Source organism: Lepidochelys kempii, chromosome 1, assembly GCF_965140285.1.
Source record: "Lepidochelys kempii isolate rLepKem1 chromosome 1, rLepKem1.hap1, whole genome shotgun sequence".
Taxonomy (NCBI): Eukaryota; Metazoa; Chordata; order Testudines; family Cheloniidae; genus Lepidochelys; species Lepidochelys kempii.
In genome coordinates this window covers 59,124,893-59,138,558 of record NC_136380.1, presented here as the reverse complement: position 1 = coordinate 59,138,558, position 13,666 = coordinate 59,124,893, and the positions used below count along the sequence as shown (strand labels likewise).

The following is a 13,666-nucleotide window of genomic DNA, read 5'->3' as shown; positions in this document are numbered from 1 at the left end:
GATCTTTCTCATGTTTTTCAAGCAGTGTAAAAAAGTTTAAATTAGAGTCTTGTTCACATCTTATTGGGAGATGATGTCCTGTTATACACCAGTCTCATGACTGGTCCTAGTAAAAGTGTTTATCACTTTCACAGTTGTCTGATTTAGCAATCTGTAATTAGGAAGGAGATCACACTTTTGTAGGTCATCTCCTGTGTGAACATCAGAGGGTAGCCTGCCAGAAGAGAGGAGTGAAAAGCTTTCAGGGACACTTTCAGAACTAACAGTTTTGAAAAGGTGTCCTGCTCTACATTGGTTCATTCATGAGGAGAATATTTTCCCTCCTCTGTTATTTATATCCAGAGCACCAAGTGCTCCCCTTGTTGTACTTAAACTTGAAACCCCTCCTATGTTGAGACCATGATCCTGCCGGATGCAGACTGTTTGGAGATAATTTTGGAAACCGTTAATATGGCTTCTTAATTCCTTATTAAGACAGAGGTCACTGATATACCCCAGGATACTCCTTTTCTAAAGTATGTTCATTCTACACTTCACAGACATATTTTTGACTTGCGTATAGATTGATTTGAATTTGATAAATATGTTCAGAATGAATGGCATGAATATTTTATTTTGTATTTAGATTTGAACTAAGAAATACAGCTATCCAAGACTCTAGGAGCCCTAACATATAATTTAAATTAAATCTCAACAGCATTAAAATCAGTTCCATAGGTACCTGACTGGCCAGCTGGGCCCTGTTCCCTTCTTCACGTAGGAAACACACTCTTAGCATTCTTCAGAGACCCTTTCAAACACATCTTTTGCATTGTGCCTGGGAAATCACCAAATTTGAGCTAAGTTCCAGAGTCTCAGAGCCCTGGCAAAGAGCATCCTGCCTGCTGCCCCCTTTCTGATAATGAGGGGGATCTAGCTTGGGTGCTTCTGTTTACCACAGCTGTAGCAGTATGGCACTCAGAGGCATTCTCACTGCACTGTTAAACACTTCAAAGTTTGATAAAACCCATATTTGATCTGGCAAAAAATTACATGGATTTCTTTCCTCCTCATGTCGTAATAACTGAAAATGCATTTCCTTCTAGCCGATCTGGGGAGCAAGCCACACTGGCCACTGCTTGGGCAATCCCCAGCCCACCCGTGTAGGGCTGCCTGAGCAGCGACTGGTGCGGCCGCTTTGGCAGCTGGCTGCTGAGCTGCTCCTGCAGCGGCCAGTGTGGCTGTCGAGACCAGTTGCTTGGGTGGCCCTGGGGTCAGCCACACTGGCTGTTGCAGATGTCACGGACGTTGCGGAAAGTCACGGAATCCATGACTTCTGTGGCAGACATGGAGCCCTAATTATGAGTCAAGTAAAATTTGCACAGGATAGGGTTGGTTTACTAGAATATTGTTCTTATGCGGATGAGTACCCTTACCAGGTCTCTAACTTCTTCCATGCAGCTATGCCTAGAACCCCCTCCATGAGCTCTTGTGCGATGTCTTCTCTTTCCCCTCCTTCAAATCATGCACTTCTTTCTATAACTTCTGATAAACATACAGTGATTGCAGTCTGTGTATACACCCGATATTCTATTAAAACCATTTAATTGAAGTGCAGTGCTCTTTTTACACAGCCTACTACATATTAATGTTATAGTGAATATTTGCTGGCGCATTTAAGACAGCTAAATATACATTTAAACTAGGTTTGTAGTTAACCGCCTCATCCCTTTAAAAGAAGGCTGTACTGTGAGTAAAATGTAATTGAATAGTAAATTGCTGCTGAATACATTATTAAAATACCCCCGAGAGAAGAATCTCTTCACTGAGCATATACTCGACCAGTATGTGAATGAAACCAATTTAAGCACACATGCGTATATCAGTATTTTTGGATTATAGTAAGGTTGAAGGAAAAAAATTATGTGAAATTGTATGTAATTTTAAAGACCATGGTAATGGAAGAAGGAGCAGAGTTAAGGTTGTTTTTGCAACCTTAACATTATTGCTTTCAGACTTTCCTGTGTGCTAACTATACAACTGAAACGTTCTGAATATTATTTTTCTTAAAATAACCCAATAGCTGAAAGTTTTGAAAGGTTATTAGCAACTGAAAACATAGTTAGAATGGGAATACTTTGTATATAATCTTACATGTAGTGATTACATCCACTTCTTCTATCAGATAATTCATTGAAAGGAATGTTTTTAACAATTAAAAATAGTATAACTGTGTCAAACTTAGTTAAAATCATCATATTTCCAGAAATCAATCTTTGGTACTTAGTGTTAAACATATTGCTAATTTTCAAAATCCAGGCTATGGAAACAGGCCGTCAAGTTCAAATGAAACCCGATTTTTTCCCCAGGAAGTCTGACATCCACTAAGCCAGAGGTGGAATTGGTCATGCTTATGTTAACATAACATTCATATATTGCAGTAATAGTGAATCATCTCAGCCCAACCCTATTAAAAGGTGCAGCCATCATGATATAATTTTGATTCAAGTACAAACACAACCAGAAATGAGTACTGAATAGCCATCAGCAACTGTGCAGTGCAGCACTTCATAATGTATGATGATCAGTTTTTTACCTAATTGTACCACTTTTTGTATGCACAAGTTCAGAATTCATCATTTGCCTCTGAATAAAAGAATTTCAAATAGTCATGGAAAGACAAATTAAGGCGTTTGTTAGCATTGATAAAATTCATCGGTAACAATAACTGCTGTCTGATTTCCTTTATGCTACTTCTTGGAAACATTTCTGACTGAACTTGCTTCTGATTTTTAACCTCACTCTTCCTCTTAAAGAGATTTTTTTTATAAAATCTGCAGTACAAACATTAAAACTGAGAATTTTAAGAATTTACTTTTTATTGTGGTCTGTGCATTTACTATTTTGTTTCTCGCAGCTTGTAAAATAGACATGAAAAAGCTTAACGTTAATTTCTGGTCTGTTTTCTGGTCAGTTTTTATATACTACCACAAATTTTGAAATATCTGGTCTGCAGATGCTTTTGGGGAATGTTTTTAAAGTTGCTACTGGAATTATTTTTTAAATTTCTTGGAAACAAATTTGTTGCTCTTAAGTCGTGTAAAAGTTTGGTTTTTCAAAGCCTGAATTTTGATGAAGGACTTATCTACACTGGCAAGTTTCTGAGCAGTAAAGCAGCTTTTTGCTCTCCAACTGCAGATGTGTACACACTGCCAAGCCACTTTGTGCGCAGAAACTCCTCAGTTGCAGCGCAGGCTATTTGCACAGAGGATCCAGTGCTCTGTTGCCAGTGTGAACACTTGATTGCTTTCTGCCCTGTAATTGGCCTCCGGAGCTGTCCCATAATGCCTCAAGCGACTGCTCTGCTCATTGTTTTGAACTCGGCTCACCTGGAGACATGTGACCCTCCCCTTTCAAAGCACCTTTTCTAACCGTCATTGTGTGCTGTGCTGATCTGCTCTGGGACACAAAGCAAACCATTAATGTGGAATGCTCATGCTGTTGAACACACAAAGAGAGAGTGTGAGTGTGATTGCTGTGCAGAGAGCCCAGGGAGAGAGGTGGGGGCTGATGTTGGGGTTTCCCCCTGCTTCAGAACTGGTTGCTTCCTGCCGCTGCGTGAACTTACAAGACAGCCAGCATGCTGACACACTCTCTGTCCCACAAAACATACTCTCTCTTCCCCTCCCCCCCCAGTACACACACACACCCTCTCTCTCTCACTCACCAGTTGAAAAGCAGCTGGCAATGTAGTAGGCTGCCCATGGAACAATGGGATTGGGAAACCTGCATCATGTGATACTGTGCCGTCCCCATGAGGTATTGCAAACCTTTCCCAAAGCATCCTGTGGCCAGTTGTATAGTGGGATAGCTACCACAATGCACTGCTGTCTTTGCTGTTGCAAGAGCTGCTAATGTGGATGCACTCCAGCGTACCAAGGAGCACAGTGTGGACACGCAACAACGGTTTAATTCCAGCGTTTTAATAAAAGTGGTATAATTTGTGGCACAGAAACTTGCCAGTGTAGACATAATCACATCAAACTTAAGGTATCTCTTTAAATATGAAAGTCAAATAACACCTGGACCACATTCTATTGGGTGATATCAGTGCAGCTCCTCTGGGTGAAATTATGCTCAATTACACAGGTTATGTAATGTAACTGTTAAACCCAGTGGAGTTATGCAGGGTTTATTAAAAGTTTTACCTGATAGATCTGAACCACAGCCCCAAATAACTGTCAGAGGTGTTGTGACACTCACTATTTATTGGTGCATTGTGATTTGAGCCATTTTGTGCTTTACTTTCCTGTGGAAGTCAAAAAAGAAATTCCCACTAGTCAGCAAGGCAGGAGTCCAAATTAACTTTTTTTTTTAGTATGCTCTTTATTCATCCATATTCATTCTTTTCTAGCACTCAAGGTGATAGCTGGTCAGAATTTCCAGAGGAAATTTCACCATTTTGAAATTTGGTCTGTTCTGATTCAGAATGGAAACAGATATTTTCAGAATTTCCTGCAAATCGAACTTTTGTAAAATTTTCATTTTGAAAACACCAAAACGTTCTCTAAAACAGTGTGTTCCCCGGGTTCCCTAGCAGCTCCTGAGTGGAATAACAGCAGTGAAACTGACAAGAACTGTTTGCATTGTTGTTGCCATGTTGGTCTCAGGGTATTCGAGAGACTAGGTCTGAAGTAGACCAGCTCTGTGTAGCTCAAAAGCTTGGCTCTTAAATTAACAGAAACTGATCCAATAAAAGAGATTACCTCACGCACCATGTCTCTGACAAGAATATCAGTTTCAGTCAGTAGCTGCCAGGATTTCCAGGGTCCTTAGCTTCGGGACAGCTTGGTGACCCCACATCTTCCAGATTCCTGAGCCAGCCAGCTTACTGAACTGCTTAACTGACAGGCCAGCTGGCTCCCCAGGCTGCAGGAGTTGCCCCAGAAGTCTGATGCCCTGGGCTCCCAACTCCACATCAGTCCTTTTGGTGGGCTGCTGAGGAGTTGAGCAGGTGCGCTCGCAGGCAAGTTTCGAATGTGGCCTGTGTTCAACTGGAAGGTTAGTCAAAATTGGCATGTTTCCACAAAATGTTTAGCTTTCAGCAAATTTGCAGTTCCCAATGGAAAACCATTGTCAGAAAATTTCTGACAAGCTCTATTCAGTGGGAATGCAGTACCTGATTGTCCAACTGAAATGTTACTGCTTGTTGCTTGAATTTGGGTTTCCTTCTTGATTATTTTCTTTCTTTCCCTGGGTACACAGATATGTAATGCCATAGTCATAAAGTGCATGTGTTGCAAAATTTGTAGACCACACAGTGGCATTGCTGTGTTTACTCTATTAAGTGAATAACTAATGGTATTTCATGTATAGGCATGATTGTTTCAATGTATGTTGTGGCAACCTTTGGATAATTGTTTTGAAATTGCTTATATTTTTTCGTTCTTGGTTATATGAATTACTTATCCTTTTTGTGCCAATTAAGCTTATAAATATATAGTTAAAAATACCAAATGTTTTATTATTTTAAAATATTGTGGTAGTGCCCAGAGGCCCCCAGTTAGGGATCAGGACCCCATTATGGGAGGCTCTCTATATACATTGTTTCTAATAATTTATTACACATGGAAAGTAATCATAACCACAAATTTTCAGTGTTTATTTCAGCTATTCATTTTTTTCTCCCTTCCTCCATCCCCCACTCTGAATAGCTTGAACACCACTTGGTATTTCCTGTAGCTTCCCTCACATGTCTGATCCGAAGGAAGAGAGACTACAATTCCTACCCCACCCATGTAAATATCAGCAGTGTTAACAGCATATGAAACTTTGCCTCTGTGTTTTTTTTAAAGCTTACAGTAGGCATGTCTGTGGGCTGATACCAACAAAATGCAGTACTGTGGTTGCTCACAATACTCTGAAAATTGTGCAGTTCCATCACAATATAATTCCTTTGTACAGTACCAGGGAAGCTTTAAAGGAACACTTAAATTATATTTGAGAGGAAAACAAAAATCCTGTTGTGCTGAACGAACATTTAATCAGCTGCTTTAGGAGGATATTAAATTTAGAACCAGCGTTTGATACCCATAATATACAATAAATGTAAAGTATTATGGGCTAAATTGAGTCTTTAGATTCCTCCCTGAATATGGGGCAGTGTATAGTTGGGTTACCCAGTCTGGAAAATAATTCTGGAGTAGGACACATTCCACTGAGGAGAATTTGTTTCATCATAATTTTAAAAGATGCATCATAATAAAAGATGCAGCATATTTCCCCCCTTTGTGTCCAGCCACCTCCATTGTTTGCTACTTTAAACTATTTCAGGTAACAGAATTCTTAAATTCTCTATTGTTTTTATAACTTTAAGAAATGAAAATTTCAACAATTTGCATTAGATTTACATGTAAGTAAAGTGTCCTCCTTAGATAAATATTTCTAAACAAAAATCCCTGTGTAAGATGGTAGATCTGTCGTTCCCCCCTTTCAGTGGAGGAGAGTCAGAGTGTAAAATTTTATTTGTGCAAGTCCACTTATCATCATCCCACACTGGTAATGGTTATATTATTAAACTAAATCTTGCATTTCTAAATGTTACAAAATGAAAAGTAGTTTAAAAAAACAAAAAATCCTTCTGACCACAATAAACAGACATTCTGAACAGCTTTGAGCCATATAATCAAAGCTGTTCCTCATCTTCAGACGTTGGAGTGGAGAGGCTTCCACACTCGGTCTTTGCCACCATTACTCTCTTTTTATTGCGAAGCCCCGCTACACTGGAATAACAAGGTCTACAACATACTGCTGTTACAGCTAGCAGATATCTGCACTGCAGTCACTGTTTTCTTCGTTTTTAGAAAAATAAAGCATCAGAACTGCAGTACTTGTTATAGCTGAAGGTACTTACAATTTAAGGCAAACAAAATTCATTGTTTATTACAGGATCACAGGAGCTGTGACTCTTCATATTTCAGTAGCTCTTGACACACTCACGGGCCTGGAATTGCTCACTCTTTTTGGTGTAAATTTAGAGCTGTGGATCTCAACCTGCAGCCCAGTCAGCACACAGCTGCAGCCCATGTGACATCCTTGGGGCCAGACAGGTAGTATTGGATGCAGCCCACAGTGGTAAATAAGTTGAGAACCACTGATCTAGAGGAATAGATACTTTTACATTAGGAAAAGAGTCCCTGCCAAAAACAAATAAAATACTGTAAGGTATGGATCCAGTAGGCTCAATGTTGCATTTTTTCCACTGGAGGATAGCAACTGCTGCATGTGAAATGGAGTTAGCATTGTATTCCCAAGAGAGTGGAGGTAATTATCAGAGACTGCTGTGACTCGAATTTACCAGGAAGGAATTTTTTTATTCAGACTTAGCAGTTCATTGTAAAAAGAGAAATTAAAATTAAGAGTTTGTGGAAAAGGGTGCCTTTAAAGAACTCATTCTTCATGTAAAACTTTGGAAAGTATGCTCTAGAAGTCTCTCTTCTATGTTAGTTGTGGCAGAGTGTGATGGAGATGGGGTGGTCCACTCACCGTTAGGTATGGTGCCTTTTCCTCGCCGCTCTGGGGAATAGCCCCTTCCCTCAGTTGCACACCATCTCTCTGCCTCTCTGGATCTGAGGCCCCTCTCTTGCTCCAGGAGCTGCTGCGGCCTTTTCATGACTGAACCTTCCAGCCAGGTCACACTATTCCTCTTCTGGGGTAACAAAATCTTCCTTCAGCAGTCCCAGGCAGTCTTCCGATTCATTGCCTCATAGTACCACTCCCTCAGTGGCTGGCAGGGGAACCCGGGCCTGCCCTCTACTCCAGGGTCTGGCTCATGGACCCTCTAGCCAGCAGTCAAGGTCTGTTCCCTTCTAGACCTTACTGCTTTTCCCTGAGCCCTGTCCTACATACTTGGCCTCCTCCCTCTCTGGATTGGCCAGCCCAAGTGCACCTCCCCTTCTCCCAGGGAGTGTCTGTAGACTTTCCCAGCAGTCCCCTTTTGTGCTCAGCTCCTGGGCTTTCTGCAGGCCCCTCCACCTGAGCCTGCTTCCAATCAATTCCCTGCTCCCTTGCTTTTTCTCCAGGTGCAGCCTATGGAGTTAATTGGTTCACCTGGCCATCTTAACCCCTTCCAGTCCTGTATGTGGTGGCCACGCCATGACAGAGATTTTCATGTTCAAAGTACTTAACATATCTAATCCACCTCATGGCTGTGTGAGGTGTGTAGATGCATATCAGAGCTGGCCAGAAAATGTTTTTTTTGTTTTTCCCCTATGTAAAATTAAAAACCATTCAGATTTTGGCTTTTCAGTTTTCCAACAACAAAAATCAAATCTTTGAGTAAAGCAGATATTTTCTGCAGAATATTTTATTTGGGCAAAAACTCAATTTTCTGTCACAATTCTGATGGAAATTTTTTGACCAGTTCTATCTATAAATCCCCATTATAGAAGGGGAGCTGCAAAAAAAAAAAAAAAAAAAAAGAGGTGAAATTACTAGTTTGAAGCCACAGAGGGTTTCAGTGTCAAAGCATGGATTAGAATTCTGAACTTCCTCATTCTGTGTTATTTGTTACTAAGGTCGTATGTCTGAAATGGAAAGGAGGCTGTCCAATCTCTCCAAAAATATCCCTTTGCGGACAGGGCTCTGTTCTCAAAGTTTCATCCATGTTTGATGTACTACATTGAACATGTTACAAAAGTTTACTGATCCTACAGAGAAAGGTAAGGGAAGGTGTGGTTGAAGTTAATTGGCAGGCAGCCTTCATACCACTCACATATACATTATCTTGTCTTCAGCTGAGAAGCATTTAAAATCCCCCGTACATACAATTTGAAATATCAAATGGATATTGTCAAGATAAAAATCAAACTCAAACCAAATCATTGTACTGATCTTTGCTTCTAACCAAACCTTAGACTGCTAAAGCGAAATTTAAAAGAAGTTTAATTGATTTTCAAGCAAAATTAATTTGCTCTCAAATTTATTTCTCATTTTTACTTCAGATTCTCAGTGCTGTAATTTTTGTGGGTAGCAAACTCAGCACAGATGTGCTAATAACTTCTAAACAACAGTTTCCATTTCATTCTAAATCAACTACAGAAACATTTCTATTGGTCTTGGCTTTTTAAATGTGGGGAGAGCGTCCCCCTTAGATTTCCATCCCAACACTCAAATGCTAGTACCCTAGGGTACAAATGATTAGACCTAACAAAATTAGAACTTCTCCAAATTTGCAGATCTAGTGAGGTGTATAGACCTTAAGATATATTGACTGTTGGGAATTCAATGAACAAATTAACTTTCAGCTGTAAAATGACTATAGAAAATAATTTTCAGGTCAAGATGACAGAGTGGGTTAATACAATATGGTGGTGGGATTTTCAAAGGTAACATAAGCATAAATGTTTTATTGACTTTTGCTGGGGTTTTAGTCCCAAATCACTTAGGTGCTTTTGAAAAGCCCAAACTAGCCAATGTGCAGGTTTAGGTCACAAGTGAAAAATATTTCTTTATTTCTGAAGGATTTGCTTACATCGCAAAACCACTATATAATCTTACCTGAATGGGAAAGGGTGGGGTCAAATAGACCCGGGTATAAGCCTTGCTTTAACTTCTAAAGTGCCTTTTAAACATTGAAAAATAACTCTTAAAATGCCCTTGTGAGCTTCTCTATCTATTGCCTTTTAATTAGTCCATATAAGCTTGTTTGTTTACAAATAAAAAATGTTTTTCTAACTCCTTGTCCTGCAAATTCAGCTTGGAATCTGAAACTCAAGTTGATTTATCTCTGGATCACAAATAATCACTGGAAAAGATTCTTCATTCAGTGTACGTTTGATTGATGTATGAGCCAGAATAGTGTCTAGTACTGTCTTAGCTTTTTGGCTGTGCTCCTAGGAGTAAAGTAATTTAAAACTTACTTTTGTCACTAAAGAGAGCATCTGACTCTGAATTAGCCCAGGAAGCAGGTGTCTTAGCTAACTATTGGTTTTTATTCACCATAATGAATAAATGAATTGGTTTTTATTCACCATAATGACACCACTTTAACAAGTTAAGGCTGCATATGAGCAACTTCCTCAGTTCTTCCCTGCTACATTTTGGCCGCTGTGAGGTTTGGCATTCATTACGCTATAAAAGTGATCCTACAGACCCTTGAAAAGCAATGGGAACATTTTCAAAAATAGCAACTTTTGGCAATCCCCCTCATCGGTGCCTAAATATAGACTTAAAAGCCTAACTTGAGGCTCCTATTTTTGAAAACTTTGGCCAACATTCGTATAAATCTGCACTTAGTCTGAGTGTGTTTGAGATGTTAATTCTGCTGACGGTAGATTTCTCCTCATCTGAGATCTAAATAATATATACTTTATCTATATCTATACACACGCAATACTTTCTTTATTACTATTCTCATTCTTACAATACCTAGAAAGCTAATGTTTCTTCCTTGTGAAATGACTGTGGAGTCTAATATTATTTTCTTAAAGTTTAAATTATGACCAGAGCTAAAGAATTTCTTGCCCCTTGTGAAGCACGTGTAACAAAAATGAATATTTTCTTGTTTCTAGTCCAATGCACAGATTTTTAAGACAATCAAGTGAAGGCATTGATATGAAGTTAAAGTGACTGTAAGCTTACTAGGGTAGACATGGCCTAAATCTCTGCTTAGGTGTCTAAATTTTAACGATTGCTGAGCACTCTCAAATGGGAGCTGCAGGTGCTCAGCACTTCTAAAAGTCAGGTAACTGTATTTAGGTGCCTAATCATGGTTTTAGTAAACTAACTTTTATGCACGCTGGTTTAAAAATTTTTGCCTAAGAATCTCGCCTCGGGGACACAGAGGGAACTTGGTGCCAGGGTCAGGACTGGAACTCAAGAGCTCCTAGTCCTGTGCTTAGACCTGGGGCTCTCGCAACAAATTTTTTGGTGGCCTCAGAGTGTGGCCAGCAATTCTTGGTGGTGGCCATTCTGACAATTTTTTTCTAAAATAATTAACTTTTAGAAAAAACAAATATGCATATATACACGTCCAAATCGTAATTTATTTATGTAGGGTTTTTTTGCAGACTCGATAATAAAAATAATGTACGGTTGTCTCTATTCTTTACTGGACGTAAACACACAATAGAAACATCCCTCCAGGCCCTGCTGCCTGCCCCGTTCCTCACTGGGCTCCCCATCCCCATATTGCTGCCGGACCCTGCTTCGTTCCCCACCCCCATTGTGCTGAGCTACCTTCTATGGCCTCACACCGCAGGCCCACCACACTCCTTGCCTCTTGACCACAGAGCCCCGGGTGGTCGTCCACCTATAAGGCTGGTCCTTCTGAAGCCCCAATGTCCTGGGGTTGAAGCAGAGAGCCAGAGCCCTGCGGCTGAAGCTCCAAAGGCTCACCACCCCCAAGAAGGTGGGTTGGGAATTCATTCAGCTGCCTGTGGAGTCCAAGTTTCTTCCTGTGCTGTGCACACGTGTCTGCAGAGCAGTGCCCCAAGCCCCCAGGAGGCTGGGCAGTGCAGGGCACCGATCCCCTGCTGGTGACACCAGCAAACACCAAGGCAGCGGATCCAGGAGCAACAGCTGGTCACAGCAGGGAAGGGCTGCTGTTCCTCTTTGGCCATTTCCACCCTGGACTCCTGGGCCAGGAACTGTTGTGGCTGCAGAAGAATCCGCTGGGGCTGCATTTGAGAAACACTGGCTTAGACCATGCTGCAGTGAAAACCCTGAGTACAATGTGGGAGAAACTACAGTTAGGGTATGTGTACACTGCAATCAGAGACGTGACTGCAGTACTCTTAGATCCAGCTAGCTTGGATAACAATAGCAGTGAAGCCTGAGTTGCTGGCTGCTCCCATATATACTCAGAGTCCTGGTTGGAGTTGTACAGCTCGTTGTACCTGGAGTACAGACCTTGGGTCCTGGGCAGGGTTGTGCAACTAGTGCTGCCATTGCTTCACTGCTATTGTTGTTTGAGTTAGCTAGATCAAAGCTAGCTTGGGTATGTCCACACATGTTGCAGTCACGCTTCTGATTGCAGTGTAGATACACTCTTAGCATTTGGCTTTGTTTTTTAAATGATACCTTGGAAACTGTTTTAAAGGGCAGTACCCTTATGTGCAATTTTATCTTCTCAGCCTGTTCTGGCCTCTGGGCCAATGATTCTGTATTTATGTAATCTTCGAAAAAGCTACCCTACTTCATCCTACCACATTCTGGGAGGAATTGGGAGTTGGTTCATTGTGCTTAACTTCTGTGATGTAGGTGTGTCATGCCACAATTAACCTTCTGGTTAGCTGAGTAGCTTTGCCTAGCTGAGAACCTTGGCCACCATTTTCTGTTGGTAGAAGGATGGTGACTGATGACAGGCTGGTGAGTGTGTGCATATGCGCACACCCCAATAATGAGACTCTCAGAACATCATTCTAAGCATCTTGTGAGGGGAGCAAGAAAAAGACAAAATTAAAGGCCTTTCAGTTAAAAAAATGTAACAAAGCTGCTGCACTGACAAGTAATTTTAAATTTTACTCCTCTATCCTTGTTCGTTTTTATGTGTGCTTGTACAATGAGGAACTAACTTTTTGAAAATTATCCATGAAACTGCTAGTAGGCACAGTAATGTTGCCAGTAACAGTAACTTAGAACAACTAAAACAAATCTGAGTTTACAAGCTAAAGTGAAATAAGTGATTTAGATTATTGTTCTTCATAAGTATAACTGATTATAAATTTCAGTTAAATTATACTTTAAATGCTATTTTAAAGGTGCCAATATTATATCATTAGGTTAAAAAGCTCTTTGAATCGCTGAAACAATGAAACAAGATGTATTACTAGTTTTAACTGTACAGATTTGCCAGTGACTTTATTAATCTGAGTAGCATATGTAAAACTGTTAGATGAATTTCTAAAGCAAGGTGGTTGAGGTAATATCTTTGACTGGACCAGCTTCTGTTGGTGAATATAAGTTGGCCCAGTAAAAGATACTGTTTAACCCACCTTGTGTGTGTCGTATCCTGGGACCATCATGGCTACAACACTGCAAACAGATATATTCCAATAACTTTCTGGGTTTTATCTTTTTCTAAAGTCTGGTGTGAACCAAAGAAAGATTTCAAGGTTACCAGTTGAGATCTTTTTATAGCATTAGATGTACACTGTGCCCGTACTGTAAGGCACAAGTTTTAAAATTTTGTTTTGCAGTCAAGCTCTGCTGTAAATAAGAATTTACTATCAAACTGTATATTATACTGTGCTTTTTAGGAGTTAGAGTTAATGTCAATGGTAACATACTAGTTCTGATTGTATTTGTTACAGTATTAGTATTTCTCTTTTATTTGTCCCTGGATCCCCCATTTCATTTTGTAAACTCATCTTTAGCATTTATGTTTATGGCAAACTTTTCTTGTGAGAATACATTCAAACATTCCTGTCATTATGGAGGATTACCCAGACCGTTATCCACTGAATTCTATACCACATTTGTAGTATTTACTTCAGTTTGTGGTACCTTGGGTTTTCCTTTCTATATGACTGTGGGATAGTAATATTGCTGTATGGTTAGGCTGCCAAAGTCGTTCAGAATCAAATTCTGGTAAGATAAGCTCTTCAAGTAGCACAAATGTACATTTTCAATAACAGTAACCAATATGTATTTCTAACCTAAAGTGAAATCTGAATAAAACTTGCAT

General features: G+C 40.1%; 1 protein-coding gene across 5 annotated transcripts in view; it reads left to right on the top strand.

Moving 5' to 3' along the window:
• Window positions 1-13,666, top strand: part of RB1 (RB transcriptional corepressor 1) — a 172,319-nt gene that overhangs the window by 83,748 nt on the left and 74,905 nt on the right. The window lies entirely within an intron of this gene.